Source organism: Ambystoma mexicanum, chromosome 4q, assembly GCF_040938575.1.
Source record: "Ambystoma mexicanum isolate Mex_15411 chromosome 4q, UKY_AmexF1_1, whole genome shotgun sequence".
NCBI lineage: Eukaryota > Metazoa > Chordata > Amphibia > Caudata > Ambystomatidae > Ambystoma > Ambystoma mexicanum.
This window is the reverse complement of record NC_090928.1, coordinates 956276627-956296885: the sequence shown is the minus strand read 5'-3', so window position 1 is coordinate 956296885 and position 20259 is coordinate 956276627. Positions and strand designations below refer to the sequence as shown.

Genomic DNA, 20259 nt, shown 5'->3' with positions numbered 1-20259 from the left:
GGTCGCCTGTGTGCCTGTATGCTCCCCAAACCCCCCCTCCCACCTTGGTCGCCTATGTATCCGTATGCTCCTCAACCCCCCTTGGTCGCCTGTGTGTCCGTACGCTCCCCACCCCCCCTTGGTTGCCTGTGTGTCCAGATGCTCCCCACCCCACCCCCCTTGGTCGCCTGTGTGTCCGTATGCTCCTCACAACACTCCCCATTGGTTGCTTGTATGTTTGTATGCTCCTCACCCCACCTTGGTCGCCTGTGTGTCCGTATGCTCCCCCCCCTTGGTCGCCTGTGTGTCTGTATGCTCCCCACCCCCCTCCCTGGTCACCTGTGTGTCCATATGCTCCCCACCCCACCCCCCTTGGTCGCCTGTGTGTCCGTATGCTCCTCAGAACACTCCCCATTGGTTGCTTGTATGTTTGTATGCTCCCCACCCCCACCTTGGTCGCCTGTGTGTCCGTATGCTAACCCCCCTTGGTCGCCTGTGTGTCTGTATGCTCCCCACCCCCCTCCCTGGTCGCCTGTGTGTCCGTTTGCTCCCCACCTCTCCCTGGTCGCCTGTGTGTCTATATGCCCCCCCCCCTTCCCGGTTGCCATGCAACATGTGGCTGGCACCATGTATTTTCCAATCTTTATGTACTTATACTGTAACCTTAAGCATTGTATGTACTTTTGCTCTGTAATCAGCAAGTAAAAGCTCCTTGACACCTCAGGGTTTTGGGCGCTATATAAGAACAGTAAATAATTTAAATAAATAAATAAATAGAGAATATCATTTAACTGTGCTGCTTATAACAGAGGGTGTTTTAAAAAAAAGTGTTTCTGAGGAGAGTGGAGTTAAATTTGCTTGTGTGAGCAGCAGCTTATTGTAAAATATTTTTATTTTAGCACTGTGTATGTATAGTAATGCTATTCTGTTGCATTTTTTACTTTGGAGACCTAACCACTTCGTTTTGAGTGAGCGCTGTTACTTTCTGCTCATTGCAATGGGAGGCGGCCTGTTTTCGGCTTGTTTTGGAGGGGCATTGAGCTTTTTTTTTTGTTGGGCCTGGCAACGTGGGTAGCAATGGCGGCGGAAGAAGATACGGCGGAGGTGCTGGTGGGCTCGAAAAACAGGATAAATACCACACAAAAGGTAAGTGACCACGCGCTTATTTATGTTCGCGTCGTTAGGTAACACAGACACACATGTTTCAGTTTACATCGATGCGTGTGACTAGTGGTCTCTTTACAATTACTCGTGATAAATGCAGCTTTGTTTTTTATTTTTCCAGCTTTCTTTCAATGGTCCAATTTGTTTCATTTTTTTGCCTCGGAGAATATGATTTTCATCTCAAATCAATGGCGCCTCAAAATGCCCTGGTTTGTAGCAACTGCTAATTGTGTACATGTGGATATTTACTTTTTCGCATGCCTGAAAATTCAGCAAATGCAAAACGCATTGTCCCCAAAGCCCGCAATAGCTTTTCAGTCATCAGCCCTCGCAAGCACACAGACGCCCACAGCCACAAGGTTTACTGCTTCCCACGCCGATGGATGGTGGCTTTTCCGCCTGCCGCATTGCTTGTTTTTAAGTATGCAGTTTTATTCACATTCGTGCCATATCTGCGCACACACAAATACTAGGGATTCCAAACACAGCTCCAATCTTTTAAAATAAGCAGCCGTCATAACTCGTGCGCCATTTTACGCATTTGTGTTTTGTGAGCAGCTCTGCAGGCCTAGTAACGAACAAAGAAAGGAGCCACACATCCAGCCTATAGTCAATATTAGCATTTTCTGGACTCGGCGTCAAGACTGGAGTAAATGATAATTTTAGTATGTGACTTTAGGGCAAACTTTCCAGAAAACCCTTATATTTCCTCTTTCATAACGGGAGTGTTTATAGCAGAACAGGACAGAGGCTGCATAATCAGGTAGACATGAAGCAGAGGATATAAACCGCCTCTAAAATCAACAGAATAATAGAGGGGATAAAAACAACAGAGAACACTTGCTTCAGAGTTCAGACCCTGTACAGGCAAGAGAGAATAGACTGTTTAAAAACCGAGCAGGTTCACGGGAGAGGACACCATTTCAGAACAGAGCACGTTCACATAAAAGAATGAACTATGTGTGTGGGGGGAAAGGTATAGCCAACAGCAGCCAAAGAAATCCTACGATCGCCCGGTGTGTTAGCAGCTTGTGAAGTGAACACCATCGAAATGCTAACAATTGCAGCATGACTGCGTAGGAAGACACGATCTGCCTCTTTACCCACGCCCCGCTGCACCCCTCGAAGTTTCAGTCTATTCACTTGTTGAACTTTTGTATAGTGCCTGGACAGCAGGAGAGGTTTCCAGGTCCTCGGCCCCCAGTCTAATGCCTGTTCTCGAGGGACAATACGTGGTGCATTTTCTTCAGTGGTGCATGCATGCTTCTACCAAACATGCTGCCCCACTGCTGCGGAAATAGCCACCTTGATTGGTTACTGCCGCATAGCGTTGCAGCATGCACAATCAGACTTCTTGTGTGGGCTGATAACCAAAAGCCTATCTATGTGACCCCTGAGCTTCGATTGGTATTGGTAGATATGGGTGAGGTGGGGTGTGCATGGTAGTGTGGAACAGAAGGTGAGAGAGGCAGATTGTGTGGTTAAGTGGGATGAGGTGACATTGGATGGTTTAGAGAGGGGTATGGTGTAGAGGGGTGGAGTAGGTGCATAGAGAATAGTAAAGCATACTCGAGCAACAGTGGGAAGGGATGGGACAGCAATGCGTGACAAAGGATGGATAGGGTAGAGAAGTACAAGGAGGGGTGGGTCAGGGTTAGAAGAGGTTAGAAAGTTTGGCCCGGTTAGGGATCGTCACAAATGGCACAGAAATCACCCCAACTCTCTCAGGCAGTTTAAAGCTTTTTATTGAAGGTTTGGTAGGCCCTAAGACTCTCTTTCTCGTTTTGTAATTAACCCCCTCCCTAACCCACACATCCTTAAACCTGTAAGGCAAGACCTCCAAACAAGGAAAACCAATCCTCTTAGGTTAAAAGCTTGGTGCACCTCTTTGCAAGGAAACACATTTATTTTGTATATTTTGTATACCAGAACGGAAAAGGTGATGGACTGTCACCAAGTTATATAGTGCCCACTGCCAGTTTCCCTAGGCACACACGCACACGCTCTGCAGGTCATTGAGGTGCTTAGGTTGCAAACACGTATCTTTTTCAGTGGCAGTGCCTTTCATGTGCATAATAGGACAATTAGAACTCAAATGGAAGTTTGTGACAAAGAAGCTGCACATCTACGTTTGTTTATTACACAACTTCTTGCATGTCTTAAATCGCTGAAAATACAGTGGGGTTAAAGAGATTTTTCAGGTTGACATTATTTTGCATTCTGGGACTTATAGTTTACCATTCAGGATGTGAAAATTAAAGCCACAAGGAACATTTCCACCCACCTCTGCCCAAACACACACTCCTTGGATCCCCTTAATTGAAGCTATAAACGGGCCACTGGTGTAATAAAAATGTCTTAACCAGGTCTGCCCCCACCCACTCAATTTATAAGCACTATATGTGGTTCTGTTGAAAACAAGCATTGGCAAAGCCAACAGTTTTGGCTCGTGTATAAGTATTAGGCATTTGCCAGGCACTACTGTTATATGCACAGATGCTCGCTCCATTTTGCAGTTGCTACCACTGATAGCCAGTTAATGCCACTAAAGCAGTGCCTGCCTGGCAACTGCCTTTCCAAGCCTACACAAAACCCCAAACTATTGGCATTGCCAGTGCTTGTTTTTGGGCGGTATTTATTACTCTACAAAAAAATAGAGATACCATTATTTATGCTGGCTATAGGCAACTCTTCTACTGCAGTGGAATCACACTGTTGGACACAGCAGTGGCAGATGTTGTGTTGTGTTACAAGCATAACATCCAAACCATCTCTAGTCAATATAATTAAATATTATATTAGCATCATCTTTTAAAGAAAACTATCAGCATGGAAACACGACAAAATGCAATTCCTAGTTTTAATGCAGTATGCGCATTGTCGCAAGAGCATTTCTGCACATATTCACTGTCTATGCCAAGTTTGTCCAAGAGTTTCTTAAATAAGTCTACAACACAACAGTCAGAAAAAAACACTGGACAACATTCTTGGTAGAGAGTTTATGCAAGGGATGCATCATCTTGATGAATTAGATGGGGCAATTGACAATTTAATAAGATAGCTCATTGAGTTGGGCACTTTCTCAAACAGTTGTGCATAATCTGCAAACGCAGGTTCGGGCTCAGGGCAAACCCAGACTTGTATCAGTCCAATGTTAATAAATTATGTACATATACATCTGATGATAATATTAATCAGGTGTTAGAGTAAAGCAATATTTTAAACACAGCATCCTTAACTCAAATATGCCACAATAGAAGAGATTAACATAAACGCAGGGACCAAATATACCAAAGGATCTTTCCAAACCATTACTATTCAAATGCAAAGTGCTGGATTGCAATGAATACAATTGAAATGGCAGTTGCCGTTGTAAATTATACACATTGCAATCCCTCCTAAATTCCAAGGTAACTTGGGTGGGAAGTGAGTTTGGCGCGTATGTGTCATGTGTGTAGATATCCATTTCCTGACTGTTTTCTCACATGGAACACTAGAGATTGATTTTGCTGGTGCGCACATTGCTTCACAATTGATCTCTTGGGCCCCCCCTCTTCTCTCCTTCCTCTCCCCTGTCACACCTGATGAGGTATCTAGACCAGTCCTGGTACCTGCTCACCCTGCCACCCACTCGCACTACCTCTGGGCTACCCCTTGCACTGGGGTCTGTATCTGTACCCATACAGCCCCCCCGCCCTTTATCTTTATGCATTTATCAGACACACCCTGTCTGCTGTCTTATCCCAGCACTTGCCACTTGTTGGCTGCACTACCACTGTTTGTTGCCTTTATTATTTATTTATTTTCTATTTATCCGTTTCTCCTCTGCTCCACACTTCCCTCTCCCCCCCCCTCCATGCACTTTTCCCCTTCCCCCTGCCCCTGCGCAATCTCAATGTCACCTGGCCTAGTAGTCTGTCTTCCCTCAGTTTCCCCTCCCTTGCCTCGTCATGCCTTGAAACACTTGTGTATAGGCGCGTTATAAATGCCATATCATATCTATGTCTTAGCACAATCTGAATTGTCGTCAGGCCGAGTACAATAGTTAATTTCACATCCTTACTGTTCATGGCCTGTAAGAATGTCATTGTATTTTCCCTTGTTCCCTCCCTTGCCTTGAAGCGCTTTGAAACACATTGTGTATAGACGATATATAAATATACGATCGTATCATGAACTGCTTTGCTCACATAGCCTGCATCCTAGTTGCTATGTTTCATAAAGTTTATAGCGGCGACTAGTTGTACTTTGCTTGCTCTTATAAAACTTTTTACACAAATCTTTTTTTGCATTTCAGAATTTATCCATGTTAAAGCCAGGGAAATGGGCTTTCCAATACTCTCTGCATCCGAGTACAGAAAAGCCCTTCAAAATAAAATTGGGAACTACCGGATGAAGAAGGAGCCAGACCTGGTCTTTTCTACACCAGTGTAGTTGGGCATTCCTTTGCTCCCTGGGCTGGACCCCACCTGACTCACTTGCTTTCTGGGCTGGGCCTGGATAATTGTGTGACTCCCTGGACTGGTTCTGTGTCCCCTCTCAAACTTGCTCCCTGGGCTGGACCCCACCGGACTCACTTTCTCCCGTGGCTGGGCCCCACCGGACTCGCTTGCTCCCCGGACTGGGCCTGGATACTCGTGTGACTTTCTGGACTGTTCTGGTTCCCCTCACCCTTGCTCCCTGGGCTGGACCCCACCGACTTGCTTTCTCCCTGGGCTGGGCCTGTATACTCGTGTGACCCCCCCCTGGACTGGTTCTGTGTCCCCTCTCACCTTTGCTCCCTGGGCTGGATCCCACCTGACTGGTTCTGGGTCCCCTCTCACCCTTTATTTTTAAATTGTAAGCACCCGTTTTTGGGATTGCTACAGTCGTGTTTTTGTGCTATGTACACAGTGTCCGATTGAACCTCTGCTTCTTTTTAATAAATATAGTGGGAAGAAAAAAAATGTGTTGCTTCTTTTTAAATATAGTTAATATGCCATTAAATGGTCTTGACTTTCATGGCCATTTTACCTAAATGACTGTGACCTAATAAGTCATCACTATTGTTATAAAAGCAATTCAAAATGCAACACTGTGAAATGGGTAGTAATTAAGTCACAGTGACGCTTTTAAAGCCCAATTCAACAAGGTGAGCCAAATGTGTTTTTAAGCATTTCTTTTCAGGATTATAGTAAACATTATTTTTGTTAAACTCCTAAAAAAAAAAGTCCAGCTCATAAACCGAAACAATGCCTATATTGTTAAAGGATATTTTGAGGATTGCTTTGTTTTTTTTATTTGTAAAGTATTATTTGGTGACTACATTAATTGCTTTTGAATTTCAAAAGGTTTATTTGGGGATTGCATTGCTTTTGGATTTCTACGAGGAAGGATTTATAAATAACATATTTCGGGTGCATTAAGCCAAAAGGAAGCCAGATGTAATCTGTTGCTTTTGGATTTATTTAGGGATGGCACTGGTTTTGGATTTTTATAGGATTGTTTGGGGATTGCATTGTTTTGGGATTTTTGCTGGATTGAGCATTGGATTGCTTTTGGATTTTTATAGTTTGGGGGTGGATTATTTGTGGATTGGATTGCTTTTGGATTTATAGTGGATTGTTTGGGGATTGGATTGTTTTTGGATTTTTAGTGGATTGTTTGGGGATTGGATTGTTTTTGGATTTTTAGTGGATTGTTTGGGGATTGGATTGTTTTTGGATTTTTAGTGGATTGTTTGGGGATTGGATTTTTAGTGGATTGTTTGGGGATTGGATTGTTTTTGGATTTTTAGTGGATTGTTTGGGGATTGGATTGTTTTTGGATTTTTAGTGGATTGTTTGGGGATTGGATTGTTTTTGGATTTTTAGTGGATTGTTTGGGGATTGGATTTTTAGTGGATTGTTTGGGGATTGGATTGTTTTTGGATTTTTAGTGGATTGTTTGGGGATTGGATTGTTTTTGGATTTTTAGTGGATTGTTTGGGGATTGGATTGTTTTTGGATTTTTAGTGGATTGTTTGGGGATTGGATTGTTTTTGGATTTTTAGTGGATTGTTTGGGGATTGGATTGCTTGGATTGTTTTCCACTGAGGATTGCTAATTAACATATTTCAGGGTGCATGAAGCCAAAAGGAATCCAAAAGCAATCCACTGAGTACAATGGGAGTTTCTGGAGTTAAAGAGGATTTAAAGAGGATTTAAATGTTTGGGAAAATCCAGTAGCAATCCACTTTCAATCCAGATTTTTTTGGTAGGGTAGGGGTCGTGGGCTGGGCTCCTGCCCACCCTGTGACCTTGCTGTTCCTGGGTGGAATTTGGTCTATAAAAGAGGCCTTAGACTTCCCCATCTAGTAGAATGTATCATTAGGATAAGACAGAGTAGGACCTCTTTTTAAAGCTAGACATTTTTTGGCTGAGCGCAGGACATTGCTGGAATCCACGTGAGCCAATTGCAGGAAGACACAACCCTAAGCTCAGCTTCTCGGTAGAACCCTGCTCACTGGAAGACTCCAACAGCGACTGTCCAGGTGTTGACCCATTCAGTGTGAAAAAGGTAAGCAACCAATCCTTTTAAATAGGAAAATGCCTGTGCTAAAATAATTTGTTTGATTAACCTGATGCGTGCATGTTTGTAAAATGGAAAGCTTTTTGTGACTGTTTAAAATTATTTGGTTCCTGCAGGCTTTTTGAAGCATGGGTGTAGTGGTGGAGAGATAATTACATACTATCAGTGGGAGCACGACATCTGTATTGTAAAGCCCTGTGTCACTGTAGGGCTTGTTAAATATAACAGTTCTTTTATAACGCACTTAATATCAGCAGGTGGTTTATAAGCACGGGATCAGGATTCAAACCTGTGTTGCACTTGCTTCCAAGATAAACGTGTTGCCCCTGAGGTTTCCTTCCTCCTGTGTTTTTAAGGGGCTCACTGTAGCGATAAGTTGTAGGGGACTGCAGGCTATTGCAAGCTCTCCAATGCAGGGTTGAGCTAATTACAAGCCAATACATGCATACTGTGTAATTGTATTGTTAGCACTGGTTGTGACAATATTTATTTTAAATAGCAGCCATATTTGTGCTCACTGTAAAGATGTGAAGTGTTAGCGGTCTGCCGCCTTGAGACATGTGTGTTGATCAGGGCTGTCAAAGCGCCATGTTGCGGTGAAATAATTATAACTTGTGTTTCTGTTCAGTGATGTCTGGTGTCACAGGGAGATAGTTGTTTGGGGTTGCAGATTTGGCTCACATGTAACAAACAGACTTTCGACAGCTTCGCACATGGTGGGCGATAGCTGGAAGCCAATGTTGGGGGAATTGTATTGTAAGCACTGTTTAGGGGGTATTCATTTTTAAAAATAGCCAAAAAAGGCATGCTTTGTTCCATGTGGATGGTTTTCATGATGCATGTGTATTTTAAATCCCGATTTTTTGTATCTATTTTGAGTTACAATGGATTTTATTGGTGGGACTGCTCAACTGTCAATGGGCGATCCCCGACCGGGTGCTGGAGCTATCGAAAGATGCCCTATGTAAAGATGGAGGGGGGTGGTCTGTACTTCTGCTCTCTATATGGTAGAAGAGAGACACAGAGGACCCAAGCCAAGATTCTCTATTATTGGTATGTGGTCCAGCAATCAAGGCCTAGCTTCTCAGGAGGTGATGCAGGCTGGTTATTAAGTACAGTGTATACCCCAAGCCCCCAAAAAGGAATGTCCACACACTGTTAAAACACAGTCTTTATATAATTAATATTCAAGGTTATGTACACCATCACAATAACTCACTTTGTGCTCGGAAAATCAACAATGGTAAATATATACAGTTCTAGAGTGGTACCACAAATATTATCAGATCTCATTAAAATGCATCAACTATACTGTCAAAATGTCACACAGATCAATAAAGAGGAAACCAGCAGTAGAGAGAGGAAGGAAAGCAAGACGGTTGAACTACTGGCAGAATACTGGTCTCTCCCATTAAACACAGCTCTGTGTTTAGATCCCCCCACCTGGGTAACCTGTAAAGCAAAGAGGTATCACAAGCCCAGTCCATATATTGTTCTATGAGTCTTATTTCCCTCTACAATAGTTCGACAACCCCAATGTACCAGGAATTGTAGCGTTCGTCGTCGGGGAATCGAAGGACCTTCTTGAGTGCCCTCCCATTAAGGCAGGAGTCACGGGTCATCGAACGTCCGACGGAGATCAGGGTGAACTACGATGGTGAAGTGGCAGCTTCGTTCCTAGCGGTGCTCGTCGACGATGGAGCGTTGGCGTCCGGCAAGGAAGAGGCGTGCAGGGCTCCTCGGTGACGATAGTTCTGGACTACAAAGAGATGATGAAGAACTGTGGCCCAGCAAGAGTGTCGAGTCGTCGGCGTCTCTGTGGTCATTAGGTGGCGGGAAACCCACCGGCAGATGCTCCTCTGCGCGTCGACAGTCGGGCCTTCTGCAGCGGGATAAAGCAGGCAGCGATGCAGACGAGAGCGTCCTTGGATCAAATGAAGTTCTTAGGCAAACGGGATCATGGCGGCTCCAGTCGGTGACGGGGGTCGTCGATAGTGGTGGACAACAGTCCGGACGCTTCTCTTTGGGATTCCGCAGCAGTCCCCGTCTCCAGTCGGCAGCCTGTCGTAGGTCTGTCTACCAGGGAGCTTTGGCAAAGATCAGCTTGTGCACGATGGTCCCTCGTAGCACGGAAAGAGGGCGCCTTACCAGGTCCTCTCTGGGTCAGTCCTTGGAGACACTGCAGCTTTCAGATTGTGAAGGAGAGCAACAGCAATTATTCTCGTCCAGCAGGGCTTCAAGGTTTAGCTTCAGCTACTCCAGTTACTCTTTGTAGTGGACTTCAGCTTCTGAACACGATTCCTAGCAGTGAGAGGTCCCCAGATACACTGTTGATCTCCCATTCATTCTGCTGGGTCACAATTAATCATCCAATCACGACTAAGGGCATTCATGCAGGCAGGCAGCCAATCAGGCACACAGTGCATTCAGGCCATTCACTTCTCGCCAGACACTCACAACAAGTTATGTGTATTGGCACAAGTACCGAGCCATTCAACACTCCATACTACATTCATACCGGTTTCGGGCAGGGCTGGCTCAGTCATTGTGTCAACCACTAGATACTAGACACCCACAACACAGAATGCATATTCGTCACACACTCCATTCACCCAGGTCCCACCCACAGGCGTACCCACAACATACGGTCGTTGAGAAGGCTCCATCCAGTCTGGCCTGGACTTCACAACAACACCATATATGGAACTTCCACCCAACAGCCGGTCAGGGGGAAGGGACAGAGTCAGGACTTCCCAGGACTTTGGGAAAACAAGGTAACAGGCAACAGAAAGCAAGAGGCCATGGGGGCCATCTTGTTTCCTATCAGGAATCAACTGATCCCAATGTCAGGGCCTGGGTATCCCAAAATGGAGGATACTCAGAGAAGCTGTCAAATTCAGCACAGAGCTGCCACCAGCACATACCCTGCTCTGTGGGTCACACCCGGGTGCCCAAAAAATAAACACTAGGGGCACAGGGTTGCATCCCTACCAATGGGTGCCATAAGGGTATCCCATGTGCCCGTTCACCAAACGAAAAGAGAGAGCTGCACCACCAGGAGTCCCACATGAACTGCATGGAAAACACAACAGAACACACGATAAAAAGCAGTAAAGGACAAGGATACAGAGGCCCTGTCCCCCCGATACATTTCCAGCATCACACCCTCCCGTGGATATTATAGCTTTGGTTTATGGTCGGTGGTCTGGGGTCAACTGGTGTCTTCAGAATTCAGGGGTCTTGGGACTGGGTTGGTTGCAGGGTCCATAACTCGTCACTGGCTGAGTGGGGGTCGATGGTCTGCTCTGGCCTGTTTGTGATAACACGTGTATGACAGTGCCTAACACTGTCTCGTGACTTTTCAGGGCACATTCTTTCTTGGAATAAACATATTGGCAGCACTTGTAGAAGACAAGGGAGTTTCTGTGGAAGTTAGCTGTGTGGGCCTTTCTCATCAGCGCTTGGGCCTGTTCAGATTTTCCCTTCAGACTCACGGCCCATGTGTGACAAACCAAATAATACTGCATGGCCGTGCAGGCCCCATGCTTCGATTCTGGCTACAAAAATGGTGCCTGTTTATGTACGCACACTAAATCTAAACATCTAAACTTTGCATATTACAATTTCATTTGTAATGATTCTACAGCCCTCTCTCCCTCCTAAGAAAAGCCTGCCTGCTCTTTTTACGCTATACTGAACTCAGGTGGTACAGCCTTATACCTAGAGTGGAGTTTCATACTGCCTCAGTTGAATGGTTTTACTAAGCCCTTAGTTTGACTTCAGAAAAACTGCCCTAACTACTACTTTTGAAATAGTCAAAAACCTTGCTGCACTATGGACTCGGGTTTAACCCTCTTCCATCAGATCAATAATGTATTAAAATCCTGTGACTACCACCTCAAGCATATAAAATGCATTTTCCCTTACCTCACCTACCCCAATAGACTTGATGCTTTTATGTCCACTGTTATTTCAAGACTGGACTATGCCAACTATCTGGGTACACCGGCATACCAACTTAACAATCTCCAAAGAGCCCAAAATGCTGCAACAAGACTCGTTCTTGCACTAGGACACAGGGATCAAATCACCCACGATCTCTGCAGCCTTCACTGGCTCCCTGTTGGACGAAGGGCCACTTTCAAAATCTTATGCATTACCCACCGAGCAGTGCACAAGACAGGCCCAGCATACCTACAAGAGAACATTACACCCTACCACCCATCACACAACCTACGTTTAAGCCCTCACCTCTTACTAGTGATTCAAGCCTCCAAGTCAACCAGGATTGGAGGGTCTGCCTACTCAACCTTGGCTCCAATTCTCTGGAACTCACTCCCCCCTCACGTTCGACACACCCAAGAATGCATGGCCTTCCCTGAAGCTCTAAAAACGTGGCTTTTTCCGTACACTATGATAGGACCATCTAAGACTGCCAAAACTCACCAAAATTACAGAATCAGGAGTTCAATGACATTAAACTAGAAAGTGTTCCTAGGATACAGAGAGAAGGGACCACACAAACCGACCAATAAAACATCAAGGCGGATTTAGGAACTGTGAGGCCACAGTAGGCAGCTTTAGTGTCCTGCAGGCTCTTGGATATGCATCTGCTGACTCTCCTCTTCCCAATACTACTAGGCACGCCTATCAGCCTCTCGTGCCATCAAGTTGATCATACCCATTCACTCCATACCTTGCCTGACTACATATCCAAGAAACAAACCCTCCCAAGGCACTAAAAAGAGTTGGCTCTACAATGCCTCTGACCAGCCTGTCCTTTAGCACCTCTGCCTCAGTGGGACTACCTTACTGTGAGATATATCCTGACCTATAACCAGTATCCTGCCAAGATCTACCCTGTAACCCATCATAAACTACAACAAGGAACCCAGAAAATGGGCTCCCTGACACATAGTGCTGAGCCTAAGAATAATGACCCTCTGACCATCCAAATCATAACTTACTCCGGTCCAACTTGTGAATCTAGCTCAGAGTACTGCTATTGTGAACCATGAGGACGATCACTGCCAGCTCATCCAGACCCAGAAAGTTATCACAAACAGTGGGCTGCAAAGAGTACATGAACCACTCCAGTCACTCATCTCTCCTTCCACTATGCTCACTCTGTACTTTACACCAACAAACAATAGAGTGCAGCTATACCCCTCAATCAATTTTGGCCTAGCTGCACACATACAAACAATTCTCCATGAACACCTCAACAACCTGTCAGAATGCAACTATGCCCCATGAAAAGATCAGGCTAGCTGCACACATAAACATCCCACAAAGGCCTAATGCCTCCAGAATGCAGTCTCGGAGACCAACCACCTGACTGAACTAATTTGACTGATCTCTCACTACCACGGCACCTAGTGTTCGGATGCAGCCACCATCACGCAAATCACACTGGCTGCACACATACTGAGTGTACCCAAGCACTGTATTCTAGCCTACTTTCTCCACTCACCTGGATTACGGTCCGGCGTTCAACCTACAAGCACTTTGAGATCATACCAATGATATATAGGGTGCTATATAAATGCCAAATAACATAATATTATCATTGCGTAAGGGCCCTTAGGTTACTCCCTCCGCCCTGGTGTATCACTTATCTTCCACAAGCGCCTAGAGGAGTGGGATGGGGTCATTCATTACCCATCTCATTAAATTGTTACTTCTGCAGTAATGAACTCCCCCCACGCATGTGCTCATTTACCCTTCTTACTGCCTCCTCATATGGTGGAGTGCCCTTTATTGTATCCACGTCCTGCACACCGACCGCAAACTTTCTCCTGATCACGCATATTCTTCAGGCTTGCATGTCATATAGATACATCAACCATCACCTGCCAGATCCACCCATACTTCCTCATAGTTTTCAGGGTTGGGAAGTGGGACAATGGTGGTGTGATATAAGCGGTCCACTTCATCTCCATAGGGAATGGGAATCATGTGAGGGATGTGTGGTCAGTTTGTATTTCACTATTCTTTGTATTGCAAGGTACTTCTGAATCCCCGATTAACACCATCATCATTGCCCTACTAGGCGCCGCTTTGGCACAACACTCAAGGCCCATTGGCAGATGCAGAAGATGACCAAGATGAACACGGTGATAGGCACTAGCATATTCATGATGGCTCCTAGCCAAGACAGGGACCAGTCAAATGCAACATCGAACGAATACTTTCCGTGGATACCACCTTCTTTCTTCATGTGGACTCCTAGACCATGTACGGCTGCAATTATGTGAGACAATGACCCGTCCTCCACATCTTCAGAGAAAAATGTGCAACACGAATCCTAAATTTTTCAGCACGCTTCTCCTTCCATTGCCGTCAACATATCGAGGATGCACCTGTTCTGCATTGTCATTAGCTTTAGGGCATGCAGCTCAACCTTTATGATGTTAAATCAGTGCTCTATGTCAAATGAACCAGTTCCTAGTGTACGATATGTAGCCATTTTGCATCAGCTGCTGCCTGTATGCCGGGTAGCAAAAGCAAGGTGAAGAATGTTTCTGCTAAGCTGAACAATCTGTATTCTTCAGGAATTTCCCAGAGCAATACGGTTGAGTCTCTGGATAGATAGTGTGATGATGTCTTCTTCCTCCACAACATCTCTTATTGCCCTATTCTGGGCAGAATGTGAAATTCTGGTAGCAGCACTTGATTATGTTCCTCGAATGAAGGAATAATGGTCGGCTGTGTCGGGTATTGGCCCCACTTGCAAGTGGTCGTCTGGGATTATTAATACTCTTGTTGGCCACAGACCCAGTAGTAAACCATCTGCCATGCACTTCTTCAGGTCTGAAATCAAGAGGGTCCTGTAGGCATTTTTCATAAAAAACGTTCCTTCGCTGTGGAAGCAAAGTTCATAGGTTTCTTCTCGGTGTACCTTGACTTGTTTTTCTATCCCTGCAATTCATGTTAATTTAGCGAAAAGCTCTGTTCAAATTTGTGCGCAAGTTGCTTCCACTCAAGCCAGGAGCTACTCTTCATATCCTACGAGGCCTTCTGCCAGACAACTAAATGCAGTTTGTTGTCATTTGCTGTTTATATATTTAAGTCCTTGGATCACCAAATATGGCTGCTGCAGGCATTTAATGTCTCTTGTGTTATCGCTACATTGCAGATCAATGAGCTCTAGTCATACTGTGAGTGCCTGGAAGGCACCTTTAATCCTAACTAGTGCAAGATGAACCAGGCACTGTTCCTCTATAATTGGTACTTCCTGTGGTACTAATACCTTGGGTGCCCCTGGAGTTTGTGGGATTAGTGAACACATGTAGCAACTGCCATTTGCCATTTGTCTCCCTACCGCACCCATATCTGTGTACCAACTATTTGTCATTTCAGGGTGTCATACATCTTCAATCGCATGAAAGCATATGCCATGGTATGCGTCGTACTTTGCCCTTTATGCATGCCATTTCCTCCTTTTATGTGATCCCATGGGTTTACTGACAACGCTTCCACTGCTAATATCATCATAAATACTTATGTTATGCAAAACTGTTTCAGTGATGTCGGTGATTTTTTTAGTATGTACTGGCCCTCTACCCTCTTTTATGTGATCTCCCCACGTAAAAGCTTTTCTCCAATAGATTTGTAGCAAAAGCATAAAATATATAAATAACACTGCACTAAAATGCATACTGCACATATATGCAAATATAAACATCTAGGGATAGTTTGATAGCTAACATTCTTTCTAGCATATACAGATGTATCTGATGATACTGGTTCCATTGTCTTCTTTCCTGTAAAGGAAAACATAATGCACACAAAAGAAAGAAGGAAGAGAGAAAGGGGTGCAGAGAGAGGGAGAGAGAGAGAGAGAGAGAGAGAGAGAGGGAGAAAGAGAGAGAGAGAGAGAGAGAGAGAGAGAGATTTTATAAATATACATTTGATACTGTCTTTGTGTGTTCGTGAATAAAATATGGGCCAAAATGTGTTATACTGGCTGGCTTTACAATTAAAGCTAAGGTAGGGAAGCAGGGACTGGGGGTCCTCAAGGTGATGGTGTACTGTCTGGTGGTACCCTGCGTACATCCGAAAGATGTATCCAATAATGGAGCCCCTTGAGCTTTATGGCAAGGGGGGTTGAAAATATACCTTGTAGGGACCATGAAATCCGGGGTTGTTCCATTACCTGACAAAACTCCATCCGTAAATCAATTCTCCAAGCTGCAGCGGTTGGGTGGGCGGGGAACCTGTTGCTGTCATGTTTGCAGTGTCTGCAGTGTCCTCTTGTCAGAACGAAGCAATCAGTCGGGGGACATATTTAATTGCACTTGTTAGTGTTATGAGATACTCTTTGAATTTGTCACCTTAGACCATTGCTGCCTGTTAGGCAGAAACCTGTGCAGTTCCCTTAGGGACCACTGCAAAAGATTTAAGACTACACGTGTTGGCAGTAAACCCACTTGGTAGCAGTCTGTACCACCCAGATTTACCTGGTAGCTGTGGCTGAGCAGTCAGACTTCCCGCAAGAAGAGTTAGGCAGTATGCAAAGTATACACAATAGGCACTCAGATACAATAATACAAGCAAACACTGACCAGAGCTTTGGTATCAAAGTATATAATTATTTATTTAAAAACACACTGTTGAAAACACTCCAGCACTCTTATTGTAAAATATTCTAAACACAGTTACTAGTATAATATATACACCCCTTTTTCCTTATCAGATAAGTCACTGTAAAACACCACTTATTTTCATACAGAGGTGAGCGCTTAACTAGATGGCACTCCAATACGTTTGTGAGAAAGGGAGGGAAAAAGACAGAATATGGAAAGGTATACCACTCTAAGATTCAGGAACACTATTAGCAAGGCAGAAGAGCAAAAAAGTCACTGGTGAGCCAAAGTCCAAAGGCTTGGCCCCCTCTTAGAGAGAGCAGAACACAAATGCGCCCAAGATCACACAGTTACACTAGGCTTAGAAAGTCTTGCAGAGGGTTCAAAAAGAGTTTAGAGAGGCTTAGGAAAGTTTAGCCAGGGTGTCCCAGGATAACCCAGGTTCGAAAGCCGGGGGCAAAATCTACCCTGTACAGTCGGTAGCAAGGGAAGCCAGGCGGGACACGGTACCTTAAGTGGGAAGGATCCTCCAGCGGTGGCAGTTGTTCCTGGTAGTGGGTGCAAGTTGCGTTGTCGTCCAGGGGAAGAGAAGATCTCGACTTGGAGGAAAGATTAAGGTCGTTGCACTACCAGGGAAGAAACCAGCCGTGGAGTTTTCCGGTTAAAGGTGGTACCTTTGTTTTGCGGTAGTAGTAAAACGTGGTATCCCGGTTGCCGGGGTGCTTGGCACAGGCAAGGCGGCCACAAGGTACGTCGGGAAGGCGAAAAGACAGTGAAACTGGTTATCCCCACCAGTCAAAGACAGAAGACTGTCGCCCCCCCCAGACTAAGGGACAGGAGGATTTAATCCACTCCTGGATGAACCTCATACCTCTAGTCGATGACATACATCCTAGAGAGTCCATCAGAATTTTGATGGTGACACCTTGACCTATGTTCTATGGCCCAATCAAAGGTTTTCCTTTGTAAGCTATATGACCTACAAACCCTTTGAGGAACATCAGTCTTTTTAAAGTTATAGGGGATCTGGTTGACCAGTCCCTCAGAAGTTGTTACGACTTCTGAACCTGTGTTAGGCTTTTTCAAAGGGTCCTTATAAAGGATTCCCTTAGATCTAGATGGGCCTCCAAGGTTCCTCACCACCTCTCTTGTGGGAGCAGGTTGGGTCTTAGGCCTCTTGGTTGGAGGGGTTGGGGTTAGGCAATGTACCTGCTTCCCTTTCATCTTAGATCTAACCTTACCTACTTTAGGAGTTTCCCCCCTAATACTAGGATTTGAGTTGGGGTCTTCAGTAGAAGGTCCAACAGTCTGAAGGTTTTTGGCCTTAGACTTTTCTTTCCTGCTTTTCCACCAGCATTGAGAATTACCAGTTCTCTTAGGCCTAGGTAGGGGCCCAGCAGGTCTATCCACCTCTTCCTCAGAAGCAAGGGGAGTCACAGACTCTGAAACTGGTGGAACAATGATGGAGCTTGGTTGGGGCTCCCATTTCCCTACTGTACTAGCCTGAAATGTGCCTGGGTTAGAGGTCAACTTACTAACACCAGGGCTTGTAGTGGGGGTCTCAGTAGAGGTTCCCACAGGCTTAGAGTGGTCCCTTAAGGTGGCCTCTCTAGCCAATTTGGTTAGGTTCCGGTTCTCCATACTGGGAGGCCTGGGGGTATGTGACACTACTCCTAGAGTTCTCAGGTCATTCCCCAACAGGACTTTCCCAGGCACCTCAGTCCGAACACTGACAGGGATCCTCACTGTCATGTTGTTACACTGAATGAGGGCTGGTAGAATAGGAACCATCTGGACAGGGCCTCCAGACATCTTAGTGGGACCTTTGGGGTGCTTTTGCTACATCCTCAGGTTGAAAGAAGCTTTCATCCACTACTGTTCTGCTGGCCCCAGTTTCTCTCCTGGCAGGAGTATCCTGGCCATTGACAAGAACACTGTCCACATAATACACCTTAGAGTTTACAGGTAGGGAGTTATACACAACCCTATTCTGGGGAATAACCAGACCCATAGGCTCTAAGTTTACAGTTGCTTGATGACCCAAGGGTTCTTCAGCAAAGAGTTCAAAGTGGGCACTAGCCATCTGTACTTCATCCTCAGGAGTGAAGTCTAAGGAGACTGTGCTGATACCTGCAGGTTTACCCTTGCATCTGGGATCCCCTTTGATATGGTCAGTAGCCTTACAGATATAGCATTGTCCAAATGCTCTCTGAAAGGGTGGCTTGTTCTGACCTCCTTCTGGTTGTTGACCAGAAGGTACACTAGCCTGATTTGGTTTACTCTGGAGCTTACCCTGGTTATTTTGTTGTTTGGGGCCCTCTTTGGTATGGGAGGTATTAGAATTCTCTGGATTCACTTTAGGTGGCTGCTTTCCCTCATCCTTTTTCTGAGTGACCCCTGAATCCTTGTGAGTGGCCCTTTTGGCAACCCACAAGTCAGCAGCCTTAGCTAGTTTTCTGGAATCTAGTTCCTTTGAATCAGCCAAGTGCTGTCTGAGCTCAGGAGAGCAGGCATCATAAATTGACTCCAACATAAAAAGATTTTTCATACCTTCATAAGTGTTCACCTTGTAACCCTTAATCCATCCCTCTAAGTCTTTCAACCCTTCACTCACCCAGGTAGCCCAAGGGGTACCATCATGCTTTTTGAGGGTTCTAAACCTCTTAAGATACTGGGAAGGGGTCTTCCCAAACCTAGCTATCAGAGCTAGTTTCACACATTCATACTCTTTCCTATCCTCCTCCCCCAACTCCATTACCACATCAGTTGCAACAGGGGGAAGACTAGAGAACAACCAGGTGAGTAAGTCATTTCCTGTGATGTTCTGGAGCCCATGCTTATATTCAAACAAAGACAACCAATCCAACACATCCAACTTAGGCTCATACATACCAACCAATTCTTTAGGCATCCGGGGTCTTTTAGGACTGGAACTTCTAGAGGAGCCAGAGAGAGAAGCATTTTCGACAGATAATTTCTTCATTTCTAGCTCATGCTTGAGCTTCATTTCCCTTAGCCTTAGTTCTTGATTCATTTCCTGATGTCTCTGTTCAGCCAGAGTATTCAGTCTCTTGAACTCTAGTTCAAGTTTCATTTTCTCTAATTTGAGATATTGAGGACTAAGTGTGGGACTTGGCAAAGGCCCAGTAGGTACAGCAGGTAGAGCAGACAGAGGCCTAGGGGGGACAGTCACAGCAGCCTCACCCTCCTCTTCTGACTCTTCCTCAAGATTATCAACATTGTGATCAATATCAATTTCTATACTGTTGTCTACATTTTCTGTCATGGTAGGTTCCTCAGAAACATCATCCAGACTTTGGTTACCTAACAACCTTTCTATTAATTCCATTTTCTTGCCTTTAGTCAGGAGGTTCTTATGCTTACATAATACTCTTAAACAATCAGCAGTTTTTGTAGCAAGGGACTCTTGACTATAAGTTTCCATAGTTGACATGTTAGAGAAATTACTTTTTCATTGCTAAGCTTTGTGGTTAGTTGTACTAAGGTATCCTCAAGCACTCTAAAGTGTATACTCAATACAAATCCCACCGCTGTACACCAGTGTTAGGCAGAAGCCTGTGCAGTTCCCTTAGGGACCACTGCAAAAGATTTAAGACTACAGGTGTTGGCAGTAAACCCACTTGGTAGCAGTCTGTACCACCCAGATTTACCTGGTAGCTGTGGCTGAGCAGTCAGACTTCCCTCAAGAAGAGTTAGGCAGTATGCAAAGTATACACAATAGGCACTCAGATACAATAATACAAGCAAACACTGACCAGAGCTTTGGTATCAAAGTATATAATTATTTATTTAAAAACACACTGTTGAAAACACTCCAGCACTCTTATTGTAAAATATTCTAGTATAATATATACACCCCTTTTTCCTTATCAGATAAGTCACTGTAAAACACCACTTATTTTTATACAGAGGTGAGCGCTTAACTAGATGGCACTCCAATAAGTTTGTGAGAAAGGGA

The 20259-nt window shown here is 44.9% G+C and overlaps 1 long non-coding RNA gene across 4 annotated transcripts in view; it reads left to right on the top strand.

Annotated features, from left to right (window-relative positions):
- The first annotated feature begins 1002 nt into the window (after nt 1–1002).
- LOC138468095 (uncharacterized) overlaps nt 1003–20259 on the top strand; it is a 108412-nt gene continuing 89155 nt past the window's right edge. For all 4 annotated transcript variants that reach the window (XR_011268200.1, XR_011268199.1, XR_011268201.1 and 1 more), the window contains exons 1-2: nt 1003–1125; nt 5441–7680. This is a non-coding gene — a long non-coding RNA (uncharacterized lncRNA). The remainder of the gene's footprint in view (nt 1126–5440; nt 7681–20259) is intronic.